General features: G+C 41.6%; 7 non-coding genes across 7 annotated transcripts; 4 read left to right on the top strand and 3 right to left on the bottom strand.

Annotated features, from left to right (window-relative positions):
• Nucleotides 1-1965: 1965 nt before the first annotated feature.
• On the bottom strand, nucleotides 1966-2084 carry LOC116681895 (5S ribosomal RNA). The gene has a single exon (XR_004330159.1). It is a non-coding gene; the product is annotated as a 5S ribosomal RNA (ribosomal RNA).
• A 9374-nt stretch (nucleotides 2085-11458) lies between these two features.
• Nucleotides 11459-11530, top strand: trnag-ucc (transfer RNA glycine (anticodon UCC)). The gene has a single exon. It is a non-coding gene; the product is annotated as a tRNA-Gly (tRNA).
• Nucleotides 11531-12974: 1444 nt separating this feature from the next.
• trnag-ucc (transfer RNA glycine (anticodon UCC)) lies at nucleotides 12975-13046 on the bottom strand. Its single transcript has one exon. It is a non-coding gene; the product is annotated as a tRNA-Gly (tRNA).
• A 188-nt stretch (nucleotides 13047-13234) lies between these two features.
• On the top strand, nucleotides 13235-13307 carry trnav-cac (transfer RNA valine (anticodon CAC)). The gene has a single exon. It is a non-coding gene; the product is annotated as a tRNA-Val (tRNA).
• Nucleotides 13308-14855: 1548 nt separating this feature from the next.
• On the top strand, nucleotides 14856-14928 carry trnak-uuu (transfer RNA lysine (anticodon UUU)). The gene has a single exon. It is a non-coding gene; the product is annotated as a tRNA-Lys (tRNA).
• A 788-nt stretch (nucleotides 14929-15716) lies between these two features.
• Nucleotides 15717-15790, top strand: trnan-guu (transfer RNA asparagine (anticodon GUU)). Its single transcript has one exon. It is a non-coding gene; the product is annotated as a tRNA-Asn (tRNA).
• A 6546-nt stretch (nucleotides 15791-22336) lies between these two features.
• On the bottom strand, nucleotides 22337-22419 carry trnas-uga (transfer RNA serine (anticodon UGA)). The gene has a single exon. It is a non-coding gene; the product is annotated as a tRNA-Ser (tRNA).
• Between the last annotated feature and the right edge of the window lie 266 nt (nucleotides 22420-22685).

The following is a 22685-nucleotide window of genomic DNA, read 5'->3' as shown; positions in this document are numbered from 1 at the left end:
TCAGAATTTACATTAACAAATAATAAGTTACTTTCTTTTTGATTAATGCATATACACATCAACTTTCTTTTTGATTTATAAATGGACACATCAACTTTCTTTTCATTAAATAATCACCATTCATTATGTCATCATCACTATTCATTATGTCATCATCACAACTTTCTTTTAGATTAATGCATAGACACATCAACTTTCTTTTCTTTATGTCATCATCACAATTCATTATGTCATATATACACATCAACTTTATTTTATTTATGCATGTACACATCAACTTTCTTTGATATTAATGCATATACACGTCAACTTTCTTTGATGTTAATGCATATACACATCAACTTTCTTTTGAATGATGCATATACACATCAACTTTACTTTAGATTGATTCACATAAACCTTTTTTGATATTAATGCATCTACACATCAACTTTCTTTACATTATATCATCAACATTCATTATATCATCACTCTTCATTATGTCATCATCACAATTCATTATGACATGTATACACATCAGCTTTCTTTCTGATTAACGCATATACATCAAAATGCTTTTCATTATATCATCACAATTCATTATGTCATCTATACACATCTACTTTTTTTTTTATTAACATAATTTAACATACAATATTTATTGATCCCCAGTGGGGAAATTACAATTTGTTAGTGATCACACACAGGCCTGAAATACACACACATGCTCAGGACCATGCACAAATGGAGAGAGGTATGAGTGAATAGGCTGGACCAGCACCCTGAGCAGTTGGGGGGAGGGGTTCAGTGCCTTGGCATCTCTCCAGCCACCAATCCCCACTCTGTACTTTGGTCCACACGGGCACTTGCAAAGGCCGACTGAGCTACTGCCACCACTAAACATTTGACCCCGAGTGATTTGAACACACAACCTTCTGATCTAGAGTCAGACACACTGCCGTTGCGCCACAAGGTCTGCTGATTAATGCATGTACACGTCAACTTTCTTTTAAATTAATGCATATACACATCAACTTTCTTTTAGATTAACGCATATACACATCAACTTTCTTTGTTAATAAGATCACATAAGATCCCCAGTGGGAAAATTGCAATTTACACTCTGTTAGTAACCACACACAGGTCTGAAAAACACTCACACACGCTCAGGACCTATTCATGCACAAATGGAGAGATGTCAGAGTGAGTGGGCTGCCAGCTGGACCTGTGCCTTTGGGGGGGGTTCAGTGCCTTGCTCAAGAGTACCTGGCAGTGCCCAGGAGGTGAAGTGGCATCTCTCCAGACACATGTGGACTTGAACCGTCATTAGATTAGACTTAGACTTCTCTTTATTGATCCTTTTGGGATGACTCCCTCGAGGAAATAGAAAGTTCCAGCAGCAGTTTTAGCAAGAAAAAGAAATAAAAAATAGATGAAAAAAGACAGTATAAAGACAGCAAAATAACAATAATAAGAACAACAATAAGAACATTCGTCAACTAAACAAAGAAAAGACCATAAATTATTATTAAAGTGTCAGTGTTGAGTCCAGTGTTAAAGTGATAAAGTGACCAGGTGTGAATTTAAGTCCAGGTGTGCATGTATGTTTGTCTGTATGTAAATTGATTCGTTTATTTAACCTGTTGCCATAGTCATGAATACTTTCTTTCCATGTTTCTATTTTTCATTACTCTAACTTTTTCTCACTTGGTTTTACCTCTGTCTTTACTGAGACTTGGGTGACTTGTCGTCTCTGTAAATTTGCATCATCCAGAATATATTATTTAGTTAGGATGTGGTCAAACTGAATGCATTTCGAACTGCTACTTGAATAGATGAACACTTTAAGATTGTTTATTTCAGGTCTAAATAAAGATGTTGCTTCCAAAAAAGAAGAAAAAAATACTTGCGTCCTCTCTACAGTTTCCTTGTCAGCTCTGCGTCCAGCAAAGAAGAAGCAGCAGCAGCGCCCTCTGCTGATAAAAAAGCCTACAGCACCGGGTATTCCCAGGCGGTCTCCCATCCAAGTACTGACCCAGCCCGACCCTGCTTAGCTTCCGAGATCAGACGAGATCGGGCGTGTTCAGGGTAGTATGGCCTTAAGAAAATGGACAGGCTGAAAACAAGCTTTTTATACATGTGGAAACCGGAAGGTTCTCAAAACTGTTGAATACACAGCTTGGGGTTGAGGAGTACTGAACTACATGTAGACTTAGGCTGAATCCCATTCCTTCCCCTTCCCCTTCTCCTCCTTCCCTTCCTTCTTCCTGCTTCTGGCGAGAGCAGACGTGTTTTTCCTCCTCTCCCCTCTTATCTTAGCTTGGCTCCTTCCCAGTCTGTCTACCCTGTCTTGTGGAATCTTTTTCTTTTCTCTTTGTCCCCTGCCTGCTGTTTTCCTGAGACATTCGAATATGGAATTGATTAACTGGTCACTCAGCGCTATTGACAAGATTTTTTCATCTAAACATGCTTCTCCGGGTGAGCCGAATTGCCCCAGCGGGACGTTCCCGGCAGGCTATTCTCGCGATTCCTATTCCCGGGAGTGGCAGGTGGTCTGCCTGGACGTTCTCACTGTGGAGGACGTTGAAGACATTTGGATAATTGGAATTCTGTTGGTGGGGCTCCTGATCATCGGCCTTGGGGTCTCACTGACCTATCGGAAAATTGGTAAGACAGCCGCCAGCAAATTCACCCACAAGCTGTCTGGGGAACTTAAAGAGTGCCTACACGGAGTGGTTGAGGGGATGAAGGTTTTACATCTAAGGGCTAACCAGTCCAGTGAACTGTCTCGTAACATCTCAGACCGGACCGTGGAAGCGCAGAAGGGGATTGATACCAACAGGGCCCAGTCGGTGGAGTTGCTTCGTGTGACCACCGGACTGGCAGAGAAGGTAGATGGACTGCAAAAATCACTACGTGATATGGATGCTCGCATGACGCTGAGGTCGGTGACAAATGATTGATGGACATTGATTTGGATAAATTCTACCGAGTCACCCTAAATTGGACTGCAACTGATCAACTACCCCTGACTGGCCCCTGACTGGCCCTTACCCCTACCCCTTGGCCAAGGGGTAAGGGGTAGGGGTGAAAACATACCCCTATGAAATGGGACACCACTCGGTGACATCACCATGCAGTATTGATCACAAACCTCCAAGATGCCGTCTCTGTCTGTTGATTGTGTGGGTTTGGACAACAGTGTCATATGGATTTAAATATTTATATATTTTAGGTTCACTTTGGTAGTGCAGAGGCAGATGTTCTTATCTGTGTAGTACTTAGGTCTGTTTGCAATACATATGTGTATACACATGTATCATGTATACATACATATACACCCTGTATACATGGTGTATACATACATATACACCATGTATACATGGTGTATATGTATGTATACACCCTGTATACATGGTGTATACATACATATACACCATGTATACATGGTGTGTGTATATCTGTTTCAGTTATCACCGTTTTGAATGTCATTGATGTTCACAAAAACATTTTGTTGACAAAAATCTATCTTTATTGGTGATAAATTGAACATAACCGGCAAAAACGTTACATAAAATGATGTTACATAACCATTATCAACTATTAGAACCATAACATGTCACACACATAAAAAGGCTTCAAATGTGTAAAACTAAAAAATACAAACAAGACCACTAACAAACAAATTAACAACAGCTGTTCTGATATTCCAGACCAGTCTGATGCATGTTGGCCAGTAACCCCCCCCCCCCCTCACATATCATCAGTGTCCCATATCAAAGCCAACAATAATATACAAGTGCATGAACAATGAACAAGAATTAATTACAAATGATTACAATAATACAGTACCAATGCAATAATGAATGGGTACAACATGAACACATGATTTAGGAAACGTCTGCGTTTTCAGCCCCAAAGTGGACCAGCTGCTGTGTCCTCCTGTGTGATACAGGGCGGTATATGTGAAGCACGTAGCAATGTATCGTAGACTGTTAATATTAATATATATATAGCTATACAATCTATGCGATGTATTCAGTCCATTCAAGGCAGAAATATGTGGGACTGTTCAACGTTAGCGTTAGCGATTAGTGTTAGCATTGCAAGCTAGCGATTTTTAAAAAGTTTCAGTTAGGAACATGGTTGCAAGTATACATGTACAGGACTGCATAGACCACAAAACAAGACTGTCGTAACTTTTTAATCAATTATTTAAGCCTAAAGTACTTACATTCATGTGTCTCTCTAGTCGACGGGCAGCCATTGATGCCTGTGTGTTTTCAAGTGAGGTCGCGTCCACACTAGGTTTCAAGGGCTATACAGCCCTTGGTCTATCCCCTACCCCTCGGTCCTAATAGGTATTGGGACAGCACTAGGTCCCGCGTGAACGCGCAAAAGCTAGGGGAAGGGGTAAGGGGTAGGGGTAAGGGGAAGGAATGGGATTCAGCCTAACCAACTAAGCCACAGCACCTCTAGGTGTGAACTCGGATGCGCGGCCATATTGGAGGAACTCTGTGTAAACAACTGAACAGAGTACAGTAGCCATGTAGACATGTAGCCATGTCTAAACAACAGAAAAGCATCCAAGCTGCAAAGGCATATAGAGAAGGACGATATTTTGAGAAATTACTGTTTATTGGCGGTGCAGATCTTTACGAGTTGGCTCCCCTATTCTTTTATCCATGACGACCAGGTGACCGTGATCATGGCAACAGCTTAATGGTCTTCATTTACTTGCAATTTAATTTGTAGCTCAGGAGATTGTTTTTTCATTTGCCCTTTACTTTAGAATCCTAGAGTAGCTCAGTTGGTAGAGCATCAGACTTTTAATCTGAGGGTCCAGGGTTCAAGTCCCTGTTCAGGTGTAGAGTTGTACATTCTGCTAGATGAGTTGTCCATTTGACTGCCATATCATTTGTGTTCAATGCATAAGTCCTTGAAAAGAATTATGGCTGTTTTTCAAGCAGGTTTGCATTTTAACAATGTTGCTGGAAAGTCTAAATGAACAATGGGCAACCTACATCCATCTTTCTAGCACCCAAATCTCTGTACTCATCTCCCTGCTTGGATAGAATGTCATCTGGTGCATTTTTACGGTCACTAGGGCTAAGTGTATAGAAGCGGAACAAGAGGGAGAGTTGTTTTTTTGTACCCACCAGCAGTAAAGTTTACTCGTCTGGAGCCGTGTTGTTTTAATTAGGTTATCAACGTTTTGAGCGAAAAGGTATACCACACCTCAAGTCCTTGGTAGGGCGACAGCTTTATTGTGGGATATGTATGAAGTGCTGATCTCTATGCTTTGATGGCAAGTCATCTGGTGGATTTTTCCTTCCATGGTAACAGCTTAATCTTCTTCATTTACTTGAACCTCAATTTGTAGTTCAGGAGATTGTTTTTTCCACAGACCTCTGTTTTTAATGTTGGTGGTAAGTCTAAATGAACAATGGGCAACCTACATCCATCTTGCTAGCACCCAAATCTCTGTGCTGATCTCCCTGCTTGGATGGCAAGTCATCTGGTGGATTTTTCCTGTCACGAGGGCTTTTGCTCAAACTACGTATAGTGCTTCCGCATGAGGACACTAAGAGTATAGAAGCAGAACCAGAGGGAGAGTTGTTTTATTGTACCGGCTAGCAGTAAAGTTTATTTGTCTGTAGCCATAAAATTGCATTGGGTTATCAACGTTTTGAGCGAAAAAGAATACCACAGCTCAAGTCCCTGGTAAGGCAACAGCTTGATTCTGGGATATGTATGAAGTGCTCGCTATCGTCATCTGTCATGCAGGTTTGCAGGATGTTCACAGTCTGCTAGTGGCCATGATGAGTTGTGACTTTGAGCTTTTTAACCGTTTGGGCCAATTTAGCTAATTTTCAACCAGTTTGTGCAATAACATTGGGTGTTCTCAGGCAATGTGCAGATCATGGTCTACCCTCCTACTGTCCAGAAGACTGTGATCATGGCAACAGCTTAATGGTCTTCATTTACATGCACTTCAATCTGTAGTCCAGGAGATTATTTTTTCCACAGCAGGTTGTGTTAGAAGCCTGGTTAGCTCAGTTGGTAGAGCACCAGACTTTTAATTTGATGGTCCAGGGTTCATGTCCCTGTTCAGGTGTACAGTTGAGCATGCTGCCATGATGAGTTGTACACTTTTGCAAGCCTTAACACTTTCAGACACTGTTGTATCATTTAACTCTTGTATTGTCCTATGTGTCACAGGGACATGTTGAGCTTATGTGACCTTTTGTAATAGTCTTCCGTTCTGCTTCGGGGTCCCCAGACACCGCTTTCATTCCATGTCAAATGCCATCATGGCCTCATCCTTCGGGTCTCAGAGACCCCCTGTTTTATTTTTCATGCCATTATACGTACGTCCCACCACTGCCGTGGCGCCCTCATCCTTTGATGTCATCTTTCTCCTACCCTTGATGCCTCAGCCTCTCCATTCGGGTCCCTGGGACCCAGGGGTGTGTGTGTGTGTGTGTGTTTCTCAAACACAGATTCAAGGTTCGTTCGGGGCCTCGTCCACGCGGGCCAAGAGGCTACGGGCAAACACAGTCGGCACAGAAGTAGGCTCGCATGTATCTCCCGCAGATGTGTCTCTTGCAGCCACCGCTTCCTTTTGGTGTGCACCCTCGGTGTGTCCGGTTCAGAATCCCCGTCCTCCTCTAGGCCCCTTGTGACTGTGCCGCTGCCGCCGCTGCCACCGCTGCCACCGCTGCCACCACTGCTGCCGCCACAGGACCTCCTCGCTGTGACGACGGCTTTGACAAGTGCGGCGGACGCCTCCGTGCAAGGCAGATGCCGCCATCTCTCGATGAGCGGATTCACAAGCGCCCTTCCCAACTGCTCAAGGAACGCCCTCCTCTTGTTGAGCTTGCCGCGCATCTACTCGGGCCTGAGCTCTCGCCACAGCACAAAGGCGTTTTAGGCAGACACATCTAGGATATTGTGGAACACGGCGAGGGGCCAGCGTGCCGTCTTTCTGCGGCAGCTGTACGTGCCCACGAGCTTGTCCAGGTTGTCCACGCCTCCCTTGGTGTGGTTGTAGTGGAGGATGATGTCGGGTTTGGCTTGCCTGCCGGAACGTGCATCCCCCGTGTGCAGCGTGCTCAGCAGCACCACATTCCTGTGCCTCTTGGGCACGTAGGAAACCAGAGTGGCGACGGGCGTGAAGGCAAACTTGGACTACCAACGCCCCCGGCAGCTCGGACTTGTTTTTGTGCATCGTGCCCACCACGGTGAGGCGCCAGGGTTCTACTCGAGGTTTCTGCCTCTTAAAAGGAAGTTTTTCCTTGCCTTTGTCGCCTAGTGCTTTCTCTTAATGGGAATTGTTGGGTTTCTGTAAATAACATCACAGAGTATGGTCTAGACCTGCTCTTTAATGAAAAGCGCAGTGAAATAGCTGTTGTTGTGATTTGGCCTAGCAGGATGTAACAGGGCATCGCGTGATGTTCAGCAGGACCATGGCGACAGCTGCGAACATGATTTTTTAGCCTTACCTGATCCAAGGAAACATGCTGGGGGAAAAAAACACAAGGACTCTGGGGAATGACTCACCAGAGCTAGGTTAGTAACAAGCATTTCTGGGACATGGATACACACAACCGGAAAGATGAAGGAGAGAGGAGCTCATTATGTCAAAGGAAGTACCCCGGCAGTCTAAAACTATTACAGCGTAACTAAGAGAGACGGGGTAAAGAGAGGAGCCTGGTCGGGCTAGAACTCTCCCCTGCTGGATCGGGCAATACTGCACCGCCTCCCTCTAGTTGTATTATATTATTGACTATATGGTTAATGAATCTGACGACTACAAAGAGAAGCAGAATAGAGAAGGGGTGCCATGTCTGCGGCTATACACCCACCTCCGCCGGTCTAGACAAACACTGCGTCCCCTCTGTCAATCCAATTGTGAATGCAATATCTCTGAACGCCTAGAGGGAATCACTTTAAATATGGCATACAGAACCACTTGCAGTCGCGGCTGAACTGATTTTGATGTTGGAGGTCAAAGGTCAAGGTTACTGTTTCATTACGTCTCCAAAACTGTATATGCATTTCTCTTGAACTGGTGAACTTGGTCATTGTAAGCCAGGGATTGTGAGTTCGAGTCCCATCTGGGGTGATTATCAGTGGAGTGCCACAGTGGAAGCGTGATGGGCTAACCATCCTCTGCTTAACTCTTGTGTTGGTGACCAAATGGAAGACACTCTGAAAGGGTGATGCATCAGGAGATTTTGAAGGGTCAACCTGATTTCCATTGTGAGATGAATCATGCTATAACTGCTGTAAAAGTGGGTGACAGTGCTATGAAAAGTAATGTTCTCGAGCAAAATCATGTTCTGGCTGTTTCCTGTCCAATTTGACAAATCAACATCCACTACCCTGTCAGGTAAGTCTGACTTTTCAGTGATTTGATTGGTAAGTGATGCGCTGTATTTAGGTTTTAATCATGTCCATCGGTTGCATGGACGGGACATCACTGCCACCACCTGATTGTTGTCTTGTCTTCCACAACTAAACACACCTTAAGCATCTCAGCCAAAAATCACGCTGCACCTCAAAGGGCTCCCAAGCACACCCAGCTGTGCTTTTGCAACAGAGCGCCTTGTTTTCTTTTAGCTCGGTAGAAGGCTTTAGCTTATGACAAGGTAAACAGATTGCACCGTTGTGCTACTCATCAGTGTGCTCACTTCAGTTATGCATTGAAGCACATCCTTAGAGCTAATGACCCTCATTTATCAACCTAACATGGAAACCAGTGCAGATAAGAGCGCAGAAATCCTCTTACGACAGGCTTTATGTGAGATTCATGAAACTTTCATATCACACCAATCAGAGCGTAAGAATGATCTTACGTTGATAAAAACAGCGTCTAGAAAGTATCGCAATTTAAATATCACGCCCTGTGACAGGGCGCATTGCGACCGTCACCGTAGCGATGCGCTACTTTGACTTTGAACGTTTGGACATTTACTTTCAAAGATTCATAATGATATGCTAATGTGTGTGACCACATGTTTGTTACTTGTTATTATGTCATCTTCTCTGTGTCCTCTGACATATCCTGTGCACAGGTTAAGCCTGTTAGGATTGTATTTATATTACTATGAGTAACTCGCTACGTTGTATAGCGTTTTGGCTGTTGTTAAAGCCGTTTGTATACTTCCCAACTGCGCCACCCCTGAGTCATTATTGGGAATGGTTTGATCCATTACAGGGGTGTGCTATCAGGGTATTTAAGAGGGAGGTTTGAGTTACATTAGAGAGTCAGCTTGGGAAGGAGCGCCAGTTCGGTTCGGGTCAGCTCAAAAATAGGAAAAGGCTGTAAGTAGACGTAAGTCTCGTGTTAGCCGATTTCAGTGTAGTCAAAGGCACTAGGTAAACAGCTGTTCCTTAGTTGTAATTTGCTTTTTGTTCTTTTGACTCACAAGTCCTGTTCTTTTCTGTTTTGAAAGTCTTAGATTCTTATTATCCTTTTTTTATGTTTTTGTACCATGTATTTTGCCTTTGGCCTTATTGGGAAAAATAAATATTCCCCTTTTCACTGAAAACTCAACGTTTGATTCATCCTTCCGGTTACTCGCCTTACTACGGCCGCTGGTGACATCTACCCACAACACGCCCCAATATATTCTTGGTTTTGAGGCCACGTCCCTACTATTTATGACATGGCCAGATGTAACCTGGCTAAGAAGCAGCACTTTTCAGAGGTGGAGATTGAAACCCTGATATCTCAGTTTAATTTGCAGTAACGTGTGTCGTATTTGGCAGCCTAAAAATTGGTATTAGGCTGTTGGAAGAATATGGAATAGAAAGAGAACATTGATGCGGTGAACATGTTGCTGTATTAAATCGGACTCCAGCTGAAGTTTGTTTAATTTGTACATCCTTGACATATGTATACTCTTAATAGTAATATATATTTAAAATGAAGACTGGCAATAACAGTCACAGTAAAAGATAATGAAATAACTAGAAATAATAGTTTGCAGTAGTTTATGGCATAGCAGGGCACTGCACTGTATTACAAGGCACAGCAGAGCATAGCAGGATGTAACAAGGCATCGCATGATGTGTAGCAGGACCACAGCAACAGTTGCAAGCAGCATTTTGGAACCTCCCTGATCCAAGAAAACATGCTTGGGGAAAAACAAAATAAGGACTCTGGGGAATGACCCGCCAAAGCTAGGTTAGTAACAAGAACTTCTGGGACATGGATGCACACAAATGGAAAGATAAAAGAGAGAGGAGCTCAGTGTGTCAAAGGAAGTCCCCCGGCAGTCTAAAACTATCACAGCGTAACAAAGAGAGACGGGGTAAAGAGAGGAGTCTGGTCGGGCTAGAACTCTCCCCTGCTGGATCGAGCTGTACTGCACCGCCTTCCTCTAGTTTTATTATATTAATGATTGTATGGTAAATTAATCTGACGACTATGAAGAGAAGCAAGAAGGGAAGGGGTGCCATGTCTGCGGATATACACCCTCCCCCCGCCGGTCTCAAATCAAAGAGAAGAGTTTTAAGTTTACTTTTAAATGTGATAACGGTGTCTGTGTAAACTTGCTTCATCTGCCTCTATCTCAATAACAATTTTTTTCCTTTTTTCAAACAGTAACTTGTAATGGAAAATTACATTTAACCAATGATTTTCATATTAATTATTTGTGATAAGATCTCAAATGCCTCTCAGAGTAAATGACTTCTGAATTTTTCCTCAGTGTCTTCTCCTTGTAGGAGACAACTGAATTTGTTATGTCTTTGCATTTTCCTACCGCGGAGGGCTCGTTGATTCCACTCGGGAAATCAAAACGACAAGGAAGCAATTTCAAACAGCAGGGGTAAGATAAAGTTTCAATTCAGTTGGATAAATGATTTAAATTGGACATTGAGACGGGTTGTGAGACAAATATTGACTGTGATTTAACTGAGGGATTCGGTGAAAGTTATCTTTTGTTTTGTAAAACTTTGGGTTGTGTACAAAACAGGAGAAAGGAGGAGCTAGTTTTTTTTCCAATTCTTCTGGTGAGACTTGGCACTATTTCACATCTTTTATCTGTAGTTCTCTATTCTGTCAGGACTTAATTCTATCTCCCCCACCTCTTTTTCTTGTTTCTTGTTCTGTCTTGGCAAGAAGTAATATGTTTTTGAGCTGTCTGTCCATCTCTACATCAGAATCAGAAACACTTTATTGATCCCTGAAGGGAAACTCTTGAAAAGACTGCTCCTTCGAGCCAGATTTGAACCAGCAACCTAAGGAGTTCAGAATTATGCTTCTACAGTCCTCCAGCCAACTGAGCTATCGAAGGGGGACAATGTGTTTGAACACACTTCCCATTCTTGTGAATGTGATAACACAGGATCCCCTGGATGGAATTTCTGACTCATCAGGGCCTGTAGCTCAGTGATAGAGCACACTTCACAGTCTCAATGCCCAGATGTACAACAAGATTTATTTAAGTAAACATTGCATTGCCCAGCGATGGTGGTATAGTGGTGAGCATAGCTGCCTTCCAAGCAGTTGACCTGGGTTCGATTCCCAGCCATCGCAGTAGCTTTCTTGTGAGTGATGTTACTTGTTTTGTTTTTTTTTACAAGAAGACAGCAGAAAGGTTACTTGCACAACTTGGTTTGATAAAACATTAGATCTCTTTGGGCTGCACGATTATGGCCAAAGTGATAACTACGATTATTTTGATCTATATGGAAATTATCACAAGTAATTGTTGATTTTCTACTTCAAAGTGCTAGAAAGACACTGTTTGCACAAATGTTCATAAACTTTAAACACATTGCAAATCGTAGTGTGCTACCTGTGTCTGTGGATCCTCATGGAGGCAGCTTGATTGATTGATATGCTCCCTTATTTGTACCATAACAGAGATCTAATATTTTATCAAATCAGGTTGGGCAAGTAACCTTTCTGGTTATTTCTTGACAAATAAAGCAACTAACCACACAATGAAAACTACTGCAATGGCTGGGAATCTGCCTGGAAGGGAGCTATGCTCACCACTATACCACCATCACTGGACAACACAATTGGTGTCCTTAAAGGTTGGATGTTTCCTTTTTATTAACTTAAGGCATTAAGATCAATTTCCAAAAGATGCTTTTTTTAATTCCTTTTTTTAGTCAACTTCAGCATGGGTTCCTAAACGCATGCTTACCACTGCATGCATGTATACCTGCATGGATTTCAAAATGTAGGCCAAGTATGTAGGCCTACTTAAAAAAAGAAACAGAGCTGTATTGACACACAAAAAAAGAATTTGACAGCAGAAAGCACCATTTTAAGGACACACAGCAGACCTACAATGAAATTGTAATTGCACTGCTTTCAAAATAGTAAGAACCTTCTTCATCACAAAGTGCGTAGGCAAGTTTTAGCTCCCTTCGATAGCTCAGCTGGTAGAGTGGAGTACTATAGCGACATAAAGATGAAATCCATAGGTCGCTGATTTCGAAGGAGCCCTCTTTTCCAGAATTTTCCTTCGGTGATAAATAAAGTATTTCTGATTCTGATGTAGAGATGGACGGACGACCCAAAAGCATAATACTTCTTGTCTAGACATAAGAAGAAACAAAAAAAAGAGTTGGGGGAGATAGAGTTAAGCCCTGACAGAATAGAGAACTACAGACAAAAGATGTGAAATCAGAAGTGTGTGTGTGTGATCAGAAGAATTGGAAAAAAAAAATAGAACTACAAAGAACAAAGATTTCTTGCTACTGTGTGTTCATTTAAATATGGGTACACCTACATGTAGGGTGACAAGATTGCAATATAAGCCTTAGAGAGGAGCCGGATACTTGACTAAAACGAGGAACCAGTACGGATAAAGCACTTTTGCTGATTACGAGTATTATACGAGGAATACGAGTCAATATCTGTGCTTGGATAACAGAAATCTAATGTTTCATCAAATCCAGTTGGGCGAGTAACCTTTCTGGCTGATCTTGACGAATAAAGCAAGTAACCACACAATGAAAACTAATGCGATGGCTGGGAATCGAACCCAGGTCAACTGCTTGGAAGGCAGCTATGCTCACCACCATACCACCATCGCTCAACACCATAATATTCACTGAAAATCTTGTAACACATCTGGGCATTGAGACTCAAAATGGGCTCTATCACTGAGCTACAGCCCCTTAAGATCACTGACATGTCAAATTAACATGTCTAACAGCATTTTAAACATTTACAGTTAACTATAAATTTCCCCATGAACATGCAAAATACCTTTATTCATCAGTTTCTGTAGTGTAGTGGTTATCAGGTTTGCGTCACACGCGAAAGGTCTCCTGTTCAAAACAGGGCAGAAACACATTTCTTTGTTCATGTTGACTTCGCACATTTAAACTCTGCTGAGTTGAACTCTAAATAACCTACACGGAAAAATATTCCCGAAGTGAAATCGTGGCCAGGCCTACCGCAGTTTCCATAGTGCAGTAGTTGTCACATTCAGGAAAATCCTGTCTGATGTTGATGCAGAAAAACTAGTCCATGCATTTGTGTATGGGTTGTAGGGACTGAATATGTTTTTGGCTGTGCAATAAAAACATGGAAAGCATAGCTATGGAGTCCAAACCAAGATGCTACGTTCTCCCATTCTGTTTCTGGAGTTAGAAACCATAAATAGACTTGAACCCTCAATCTTCTGATCCAAGATCAGACCCCTTTTCCATTAGGCCACATGGTTGTTGGAAAGATTTTTTTCCAAATCTGAATTGCCACGGTTTAGCTGAAAATTAAAAATGACGTAACAATTGTAAAAAAGGCAGACTAATTAGGTGGCCAGTTAGCTTTTGTTGAAGGAAATAGAGTGAATGCTAGGCACATCAGTTACCTGTGACTCATATTTGCACTTGCTGAGCAGACAACCTTACAACTATATGTTTTTGGCCTTGCTACAAAAGACATGGAAAGCAGAGCTATAGAGATTGAGACTTGTTTTGCGCTAATGGCCGATTTGTGCAAACAAAAGGTGGATACAGATTATCTTGGGCGTAGGGTTTGGCAATTTTAGTACCCCTAAAGTGTCTGCCGGTGCTTAGCATTTTTAGCACCACACTCAAACAATCTGAGCTAACCGGCCTGCTTTTTAACTGTTTAAAAAGAACAGATGTCCAGAAACAATTAAGGCCAAATTGAGCAAAATTGGCCGAGTTCTGGATGAGCTGGATTAGTTGTACACTTTGGCAATTCTGAACACTTTCAGACACTGTTGTATCATGTAAGTAACATGCACAAGTCTTTAAAAAGAAATGTGGCTGTTATTCATGCAGGTTTGCATCATAACAATGCGGGTGCTATCTCTAAATGAACAATGGCCAACCTACATCCATCTTGATAGCACCCAAATCTCTGTGCTGATCTCCCTGCTTGGATGGCAAGTCATCGGGTGGATTTTTCCCGTCAAGAGGAAGCTGATCAAGAGGAAGAGTTGTTTTATTGTACTCACCAGCAATAAAGTTTATTTGTCTGGAGCCGTAAAATTGCATTAGGTTATCAACGTTTTCAGCAAAAAAGAATACCACAGCTCAAGTCCCTGGTAAGGCAACAGCTTGATTGTGGGATATGTATGAAGTGCTTGCTATCGTCATCTGTCATGCAGGTTTGCTGGATGTTCACAGTCTGCTAGTGGCCATGATGAGTTGTGACTTTGAGCTTTTTAACCGTTTTGGTCAATTTAGCCAATTTTCAACCAGTTTTTGCAATAACATTTGGTGTTCTCAGGCAATGTGAAAATCGTGGTCTACCCTCCTGCTGTCCAGAAGATTGTGATCATGGCAACAGTTTAAGGGTCTTCATTTACTTGCACTTTAATTTGTAGTTCAGTAGATTGTTTTTTCCACAGCAAACTGCTTTTGAAGCCTGGGTAGCTCAGTCGGTAGAGCATCAGACTTTTAATCTGAGGGTCCAGGGTTCAAGTCCCTGTTCAGGCGTAGAGTTGCACATTCTGCTAGATGAGTTGTCCATTTGACATGTCTGAACACTTCAGACACTGCTGTACCTTGTGTGTTCCATGCACAAGTCTTTAAAAAGAATTCATAAGGTTTGTATCATAACAATGTTGCTGGTAAGTCTAAATGAACAATGGGCAACCTATATCCATCTTAGCACCCACTCATCTCCCTGCTTGGATAGTATGTTCAAGGACATACCACATATGTTCTATAACCTTTTCATTGGTTTGCTACCACTCTTAAATAATTCCTTTCATTGTATCAATCTCAGAAATAACCAAAGAATGACAAATTCCATTCATGTGCTTGTGCCAGTTTTCAACCACCTGTCACTGTATTTTTAGCAGCAGTAGTGTTTTTTTGTTTTTTAAAACACCTGCCCGATGTGAGGGTTGAACTCACGACCTTCAGATTATGAGACTGACGCGCTGCCTACTGCGCCAACGAGGCTATGAAAGGCTTAGTAATGGTTCGCAAAATTTCAGAAAAACTAACAATTTGGTCGTCAATCTTCACAAAAACATGTAAAGTTCCTTAGGGGCCCGTAGTGGATGAAATGGTAAAACATTTGGCCCTGGATGCATAGAATTCCTGCCATATTGAGCGACAAAGTTTGGGTGTCCTGAAAAAAGGGTCTTGAACTCTATCTCGCCGACCTCTTTCTTTTACTGTTTCTTGTTATGTCACGGCAAGAAGTATTATGCTTTTGAGTCGTTTGTCCATCTCTACATCAGAATCAGAAATAAAAAAAACATCGGACAGGTGCAGTCTCTGTGGCGCAATAGGTCAGCGCAGTCGGCTGTTAACCGAAAGGATGGTGGTTCAAGTCCACCCAGGGACGTTTGATGCTTAAATAATCTGGAGAGAACCAACTCCGGGATTTATCCTTCTTCAGGAGACTATAGAGCAGCCTGAAGATAACCCAAGTGGCCTTATGTCTATCAGAAGATACAGTTCTGGAAACCGTGTACATATTAATCTTTACAGTCATCAGAGATGGGAAGTAACAAAGTACAAATACTTAGTTAACAAAATAACGAAGTACAAACACTTCATTACAGTACTCAAGTAGATTTTTCGGATATTTTTACTTTACTCTTTATTTTTTTGGCGACTTTTTACTTTTACTCCTTACATTTTTACCACAATATCGGTACTTTCTACTCCCTACATTTTACAAAATTGGCTTGTTACTTTAGTTTTGTACTAAAGGTTGTCTATCAGGTGTGATTTGGAGTCCATGTCGGAGAATAGCGCGGACATGCACCTCACACCACGAGCAGGCGCGCACGGCACACGGAGACAAAATTGAGAGAAAAGAAATAGAAACTAGCTGTCTGGAGGATAACCAGTTGAGATTGTGTGCGTCTTTGAGAACTGTAAGTCATATAACTGATGTTGTCAGTTCATGTAAGCCTGTTGTTGTATTGGTCTGTAGTTCTGGTACATTTAAAAGTTAGCTTGTTTACGTTCTTCTACTGTTGGCTAGGTTACACCTGGCTGTTGATTCAACATAATGGCGATTGTTGAACGTCCTTGCACATTAAGATAATGTAATTAGTAGTTAGTTTATTGTTATTATTTACTAGCATATATGATTCCTATACATTGTGTATGGTAGCCTTTACAATGTTGTTTATTTCATTTATTTCCACACACACATTCATAGCAGAGCTACCCCCCCCCCATGTTTATACTGATGATTGATTGTAATAAATCAACAGAGAGAAGTTGTCTCCATCTGTGTTTTAACAGACACACCTGGGCCGAAGTTGGAAACCAGAATCAGCTTTAAATCCAGTTCTAATCTAGTCCTCACTAAATTTCAAATAATTTCCCTGGAGTTACCATTACAAAATGTAATCTAATTAAATTGGAACATACACAGACTTGTCACAAAGTCACACTTGAATTCATATTTTGCTACTCGGTCAGAATCTTATTAACCTGGAGTCCCAGTCTCTGTCAATATAAATAGGCTATATGTTTATAAATGTTTTAGGCCTATTAGCAGACGGCCATTTAAAATGTAGCCAATGGCATATAAAGAATAAAGAGTAAAGAGTCTTGTCTCCATGTCTACTGTAGTTTCTCAGTGTGCTCTCTAGTAACATGAGTCTGGTCCAGGGAGCTTTGTCATTCATAAGGCTACTTTTACTTTTATATTTTAAGTATATTGCTAAGCCTGTACAGATGGAGGAGAGATGAAATGTGTCAGTAATATAGGAGATTGTTGGCTGGAAGTATGGAGATACTAATATGCATGACTTAAAAGGAGAAAACTAAAAATATTCTATGGTCATGTAAGTATGTGTTTTCCAATAAAAAGATTGACTTGAGAATAATTACTTGGTCTATAAGTGATGCTCAGAGGCCCCACATGACCCTCACCTTGTTCGCAATAGGTCAGCGCAGTTGGCTGTTAACCGAAAGGATGGTGGTTCAAGTCCACCCAGGGACGTTTGTTGCTTAAATAACCTGGAGTAAGCCAACTCTGGGATTTATCATTCTGCAGGAGATCATACAGCAGCCCAAAGATAACCCAAGTGGCCTTACCTTTATCTGAAAGTACAGTTCTGAAAACCATGTACTGTACATATTAATCTTTACGGTCATTGGTATGCAGGTCACTTGATGTAATACAAGCAAATACATAAGGCCAGACAGAGACAAAAAGTGAGAGAAAAGAAAAAGAGACTAGCTGTCTAAAGGATAACCAGTTGAGATTTTGTGCGTCTTTGAGAACTGTAAGTCATATAACTTATGTTGTCAGCTCATTTAAACTAATGAGGAAGAATTTGACAAATCAGAAACAAGTCCAGGAACTTAGTCTTTCAAATGTTACACCTGTATGTGTCAAGTCGTGACCATTCCCTGGCCGGGAATCGAACCCTGGCCGCGGCGGTGAGAGCGCCAAATCCTAGCCACTAGACCATCAGGGAGTCACAGCCATGATGTTTATCTTTGTAGATGTGAGTTTTCTTTTCACTTACTGGAATGACTCATATTGTTTTAGGCGAGGAATGGCGCCTGGCTAGAGCTTCAGAAGGAACGCCATGACAGATTACACATCTGTCACATAGTCCGTTTGTATTCTTAAATACCAAGTCTCTTGCTGTTCCTTGACTAGTTGGCCACCCCTGCTTTGCATCGCTCCAGGTATGTAGAAAAAAAATCTGTTATGCACCTTCGCATTGCGCTAAAATGTCAAAATTTGGACCTGAATCCAACAATAACATTACTTGACACTCACATACATTGGTTTTCAGTTAAAAATGTTGGTTGGGTTTAGTTACTGCTTGAAAAAATGAAAAAAAATGTTATTGAGATGGAGGCAGATGAAGTGTTTATGACCCATCAATGATGACAAAAGGATACATCCACTGTCGGGGTCTAATTTAAAGGAAATGGTACTCTTTAAAACGTTAAACTAATGAGGAAGAATTTGACAAATCAACCAAAAACTTGCTCTTTTAAATCTGTATCTGTCAAGTCCTGACCATTCCCTGACCGGGAATTGAACCCCGGCCGCGGCGGTGAGGGCGCCAAATCCTAGCCATTAGACCATCAGGGAGTTACATCTATCAAATTTAATTTAACATATTGTTGGTTATACTGTTTTAGGCAAGAAATGGCGCATGGTTAGAGATTTAGAAGGCAGTGGTGCAAAATGCAAAACTGCCTGTTTCGATTTAATTACATGGTAATAATACAAAAACAGAGGTGTAGTGATTACTTGGAAATGCTTCCGGTAGTTTCTGAAATAAAAACCCTGAATCAGTGGTGGAAAATGCAAAACTGCCTGTTTCAATTTTATTACATGGTAATATTAGAATAACAGAGGTGCAGAGATTAGAGGTGCAGAGATCACCTGGAAATACTTACCATGAAATATGTCTTGTCCTTCACGTACGTAACGCTGTACAATCTGACCAGCAGCTAAACACCTTCCACCATCAAGCACTGGCGACCGGGATCCTTGTAACACGTGTATTTGAGTAACAAAGGGTGAAACTGGGAGAAAACACAATGACCAGTTACTTAGATAGTAATGAGTCACAGATAGTAAACAAAGATAATTGTAAAAACAATATAACTACACAACAGGCTAGCAAAAATGTAAGATGAAATAAAGAAACACGTAATGTATCGTTATACAGTGTACGTAGTATAACCTATGTTGGGTATCTAAATAAACTAAGATATACTTACATGTGGCATTACCCAAGATAAAAGTGGCAAACTAGCTTACTGAAGTATACCGTCAGTTAGGGCTGAACAATATTGTGTTTTAGCATTGACATCGCGATGTGCGCATGCGCGAAAGTCACATTGCAGGACGTTACGATGTTGACGTTAATACTTTTTTGCTGCTTGATAGAAAAGTAACCTTTCACCGTTTCTCCTTTACATGATTATTACCATCCGACCATTCCCCTTTAAGACAGGTAGCCATGTGGGCAACGTATGTATGTGACGTTAGTCCGATGGGGTTTGGTATGGGAAGTGAGGCTCTCTGTGTGTAGAAAAGTAGCCTACCGTTGGCAACAGCTGCCTCTGACACAGTGATGTCATAGTATTTGATGGGTAGTGAGTGACGCTACAGTAGTTGGGGTTTTATGTTCTCCTCAAATACAAACTAAACCCCCTGATTAATGCAACATAATCACAACGTCTCCCGGCCATTTCCCACCGCAGAAAGCTGCAACCAGTCAGGCTAAAGCTAATATAATTAGCTTAAAGAAACAAGCAGAAAGCTGCTACCAGCCAGGCTAAAGCTAAAATAGTTAGCTTAAAGAAACAACCAGAAAGGCGCTACCAGCCAGGCTAAAGCTAAAATAGTTAGCTTAAAGAAACAAGCAGAAAGCTGCTACCAGCCGGTCTAAAGCTAATATAGTTAGCTTAAAGAAACAAGCAGAAAGCTGCTACCAGCCAGGCTAAAGCTAATACAACTAGCCCAAAGAAACAAGAGGCATGCAGGTCTGGTCAGTTTATCAAACTGACGAGCTGGCCTCGCTAGTCGACCACAACCTGAAATTTAGAGGAAGCAACATGCAGTCACTGTCATTCACGTTAACCTGGATTGATTATTATATGAATACAATGGTGTCATGCTAGTCAACCAGAGTATTTCTACCTAATTTCCCTCTCCAAAATCACTTCAGAAGAGTAATGTTAGTCACAGCGCTTACTTGCTTTGGTGTTTGTAAAGCAATAAAGTTCAACAAAGAATATGAAGGTAAATATGGTGCAAATGTGAGAGCGCGTAGATGTGATGTGAGCACTTAGAGAATATGATTTGAGAGCTTGTAGAAAAAAATTCTCTACTTGTACTTTATTTCATTTTTTTTCTTCACTTCAGTCACTTTTCCACAGCGGCGAGTCTGCACCCTCGACTTTTGCAACACTTCTTGCGATACATTTGGTGCAAAACTAAGTTGTACCTGTGGACTTAGTCTGTGGAGCTCTGAGCCAACAGGATGGGGGGGGGGGGGGCAGCAGGGTTTTTATCCTCAGATGAGGGACAACTCTCGCTAGAAATCTCCGCTGCCGACCTCAACGGGATCTGATCTCCAGCGGGACATGGAAAGCTCCAGACCCGATAGCAGCGGCGCAACCCCCCGGGAGCCCACCGCCAGTGTTGGTGGAATAGCAAGCTAGCGTTAGCAAACTAACCAACCAGCCTGCTTAAAAAAAATAAAAATGTAATTTAAAAGGCACGCATTATACCCATTGATGGCGGTCCGTCCGTGGCTGCAAGACCTGGAGCTCACCGCCAGTGTTTCAGTTTGACTGTTTAAAGTGTTAGGATAATTAAAATGTATTTATTTATAAGCGGGGTTAGTTTTCCAACGCTAGCTTGCTATTCCACCAACACTAGTGGTGAGCGGGTCTGAAGCTATCCATGTCCGTCAGCAGCTGCAGGACCTGGAGCTCACCGCCAGTGTTTCAGTTTGACTGTTAAAAAGTGTTGAGATAATTAAAAATTATTTGTTTGGAAGCAGGCTGGCTGCTAGTTAGCCAATGCTAGCTTCCATGCTACATAAATAAGCCGGACAGAGTTGTCCCTCACAGAAAAAAACACAGGTAAAATTAAAAAACACTGCATAAGCTTTGCTACTGTGTGTTTATTTAAATATAGGTACACCTACATGTAGGGTGACGAGATTGCAATATAAGCCTGTATATTAATAGTAGGAGTATCCATATGTCAAGGGTGTATATTAGGCGTGCAGTACAGCCCGATCCAGCAGAGGAGAGTTCTAGCCCAACCAGGCTCCTCTCTTTACATTGTAAGCCTCACTGGGTGTCCAAACTAAAATGATAAGAGGCAACTTGGTAGACTCCTTACTGATGTTTATAGCTGTACTCACAATGCCCTTTTTTTTAAAACACCAGCCATCACAAGTCTTACATGTGAATAATCAATGTGTGAGTAATAAGGGAGCTCAAATAAAAGAAAAGTTGCAGGGTCTACCAAATGTTTAACTTTACAAGCCGTAAGATGTTGGAACCTTGGTTGCCACAGGTTCCCAAATCTCCCTCAAAATGTCAATCACAGACACTGAAGCGTGCTGGGCCCATAACCCAGAGGTTGAGGGATTGAAGCCATCCTCTTCTAATTCCTGTGCTTTGTATCAGTATCAAGTCTATTTCCAGTCTGTTGATGGTTAACAAAGCATCTGATGTTGCAAGTGTCTCCACCTGCTGAAGAGTAAACTTAATGGCATGTTGAGATTATTTCATCCATAAAAAAAAAACTACAGTGCTCATACTCCTTTATTCCCGCTGTAACACCCATAAAAACTGGAGTGTAATACAGTAAATATACTACACTACAGGTAATAAATACTGTAAATAGAAACTGTAAAACATGTACGTTTAAAGTGCTTTCTACCAGTCAGATTAACACAGGAGGTAATATCTGTTGCAGCTCTTTTAAAGACTCTACCATAATACCTGCTGGAGATGCCAGGTCCTCATACATGTAAAGCATGAGCTCTACCACTGAGCTACATCCCCTGAAGATTTTGAAAATTCTTTTGACTTTTTTCTGAGATAGACTCAGACTTATCTTTATTAATCCTTTTGGGATGACTCCCGCAAGGAAATTGAAATATGCGGTGGCTTGAAATGAAACCTGGGCAAAATGCTTGCACTGCTATGGTATAAATCATAGTTGAAAAGTAACACACCTGTTGCCTTTCTGCTGGACAATACAACGTTCACTGCAAATATTGTAAGACAGATTGATAAGAAATACATTGGTGGAGACTGGTGGCTTCCAGTACCTATGAGATAACACAATATTGTTTATGAAGGCACATCTGCGATTTGGTATACTCTGATGTGTCATTGGTTTGCTACCATTCTTAAAAAAAGCACTCGTTGTTCGGCAGGATTCGAACCTGCGCGGGGAGACCTCAATGGATTTCAAGTCCATCGCCTTAACCACTCGGCCACAACAACGTAATAAGCAGTGCTAGGACTGTTTGCAGAAATGTTCGTGTAGCACCTCAACACACCATATAATGCCTAAGCTGCACTTGCAAAATAGCAGGGTGTTCAAATACTTATTTTCCTCACTGTAAGATTCCTATGCATTGTGTATGGTAGCCATTACAATGTTATTTATTATTTTATTACCCACACACAGCCTTAGCAGAGCTAAGTTTCAAATAATTTCACAGGAGTAGTTATTATTTTTGATCATCAATACCAAATTGAATCTAATT

This window comes from Etheostoma spectabile, unplaced genomic scaffold (assembly GCF_008692095.1).
Source record: "Etheostoma spectabile isolate EspeVRDwgs_2016 unplaced genomic scaffold, UIUC_Espe_1.0 scaffold00018760, whole genome shotgun sequence".
In the NCBI taxonomy this organism is placed as follows: domain Eukaryota; kingdom Metazoa; phylum Chordata; class Actinopteri; order Perciformes; family Percidae; genus Etheostoma; species Etheostoma spectabile.
This window is presented reverse-complemented; position numbering and strand designations above follow the sequence as displayed.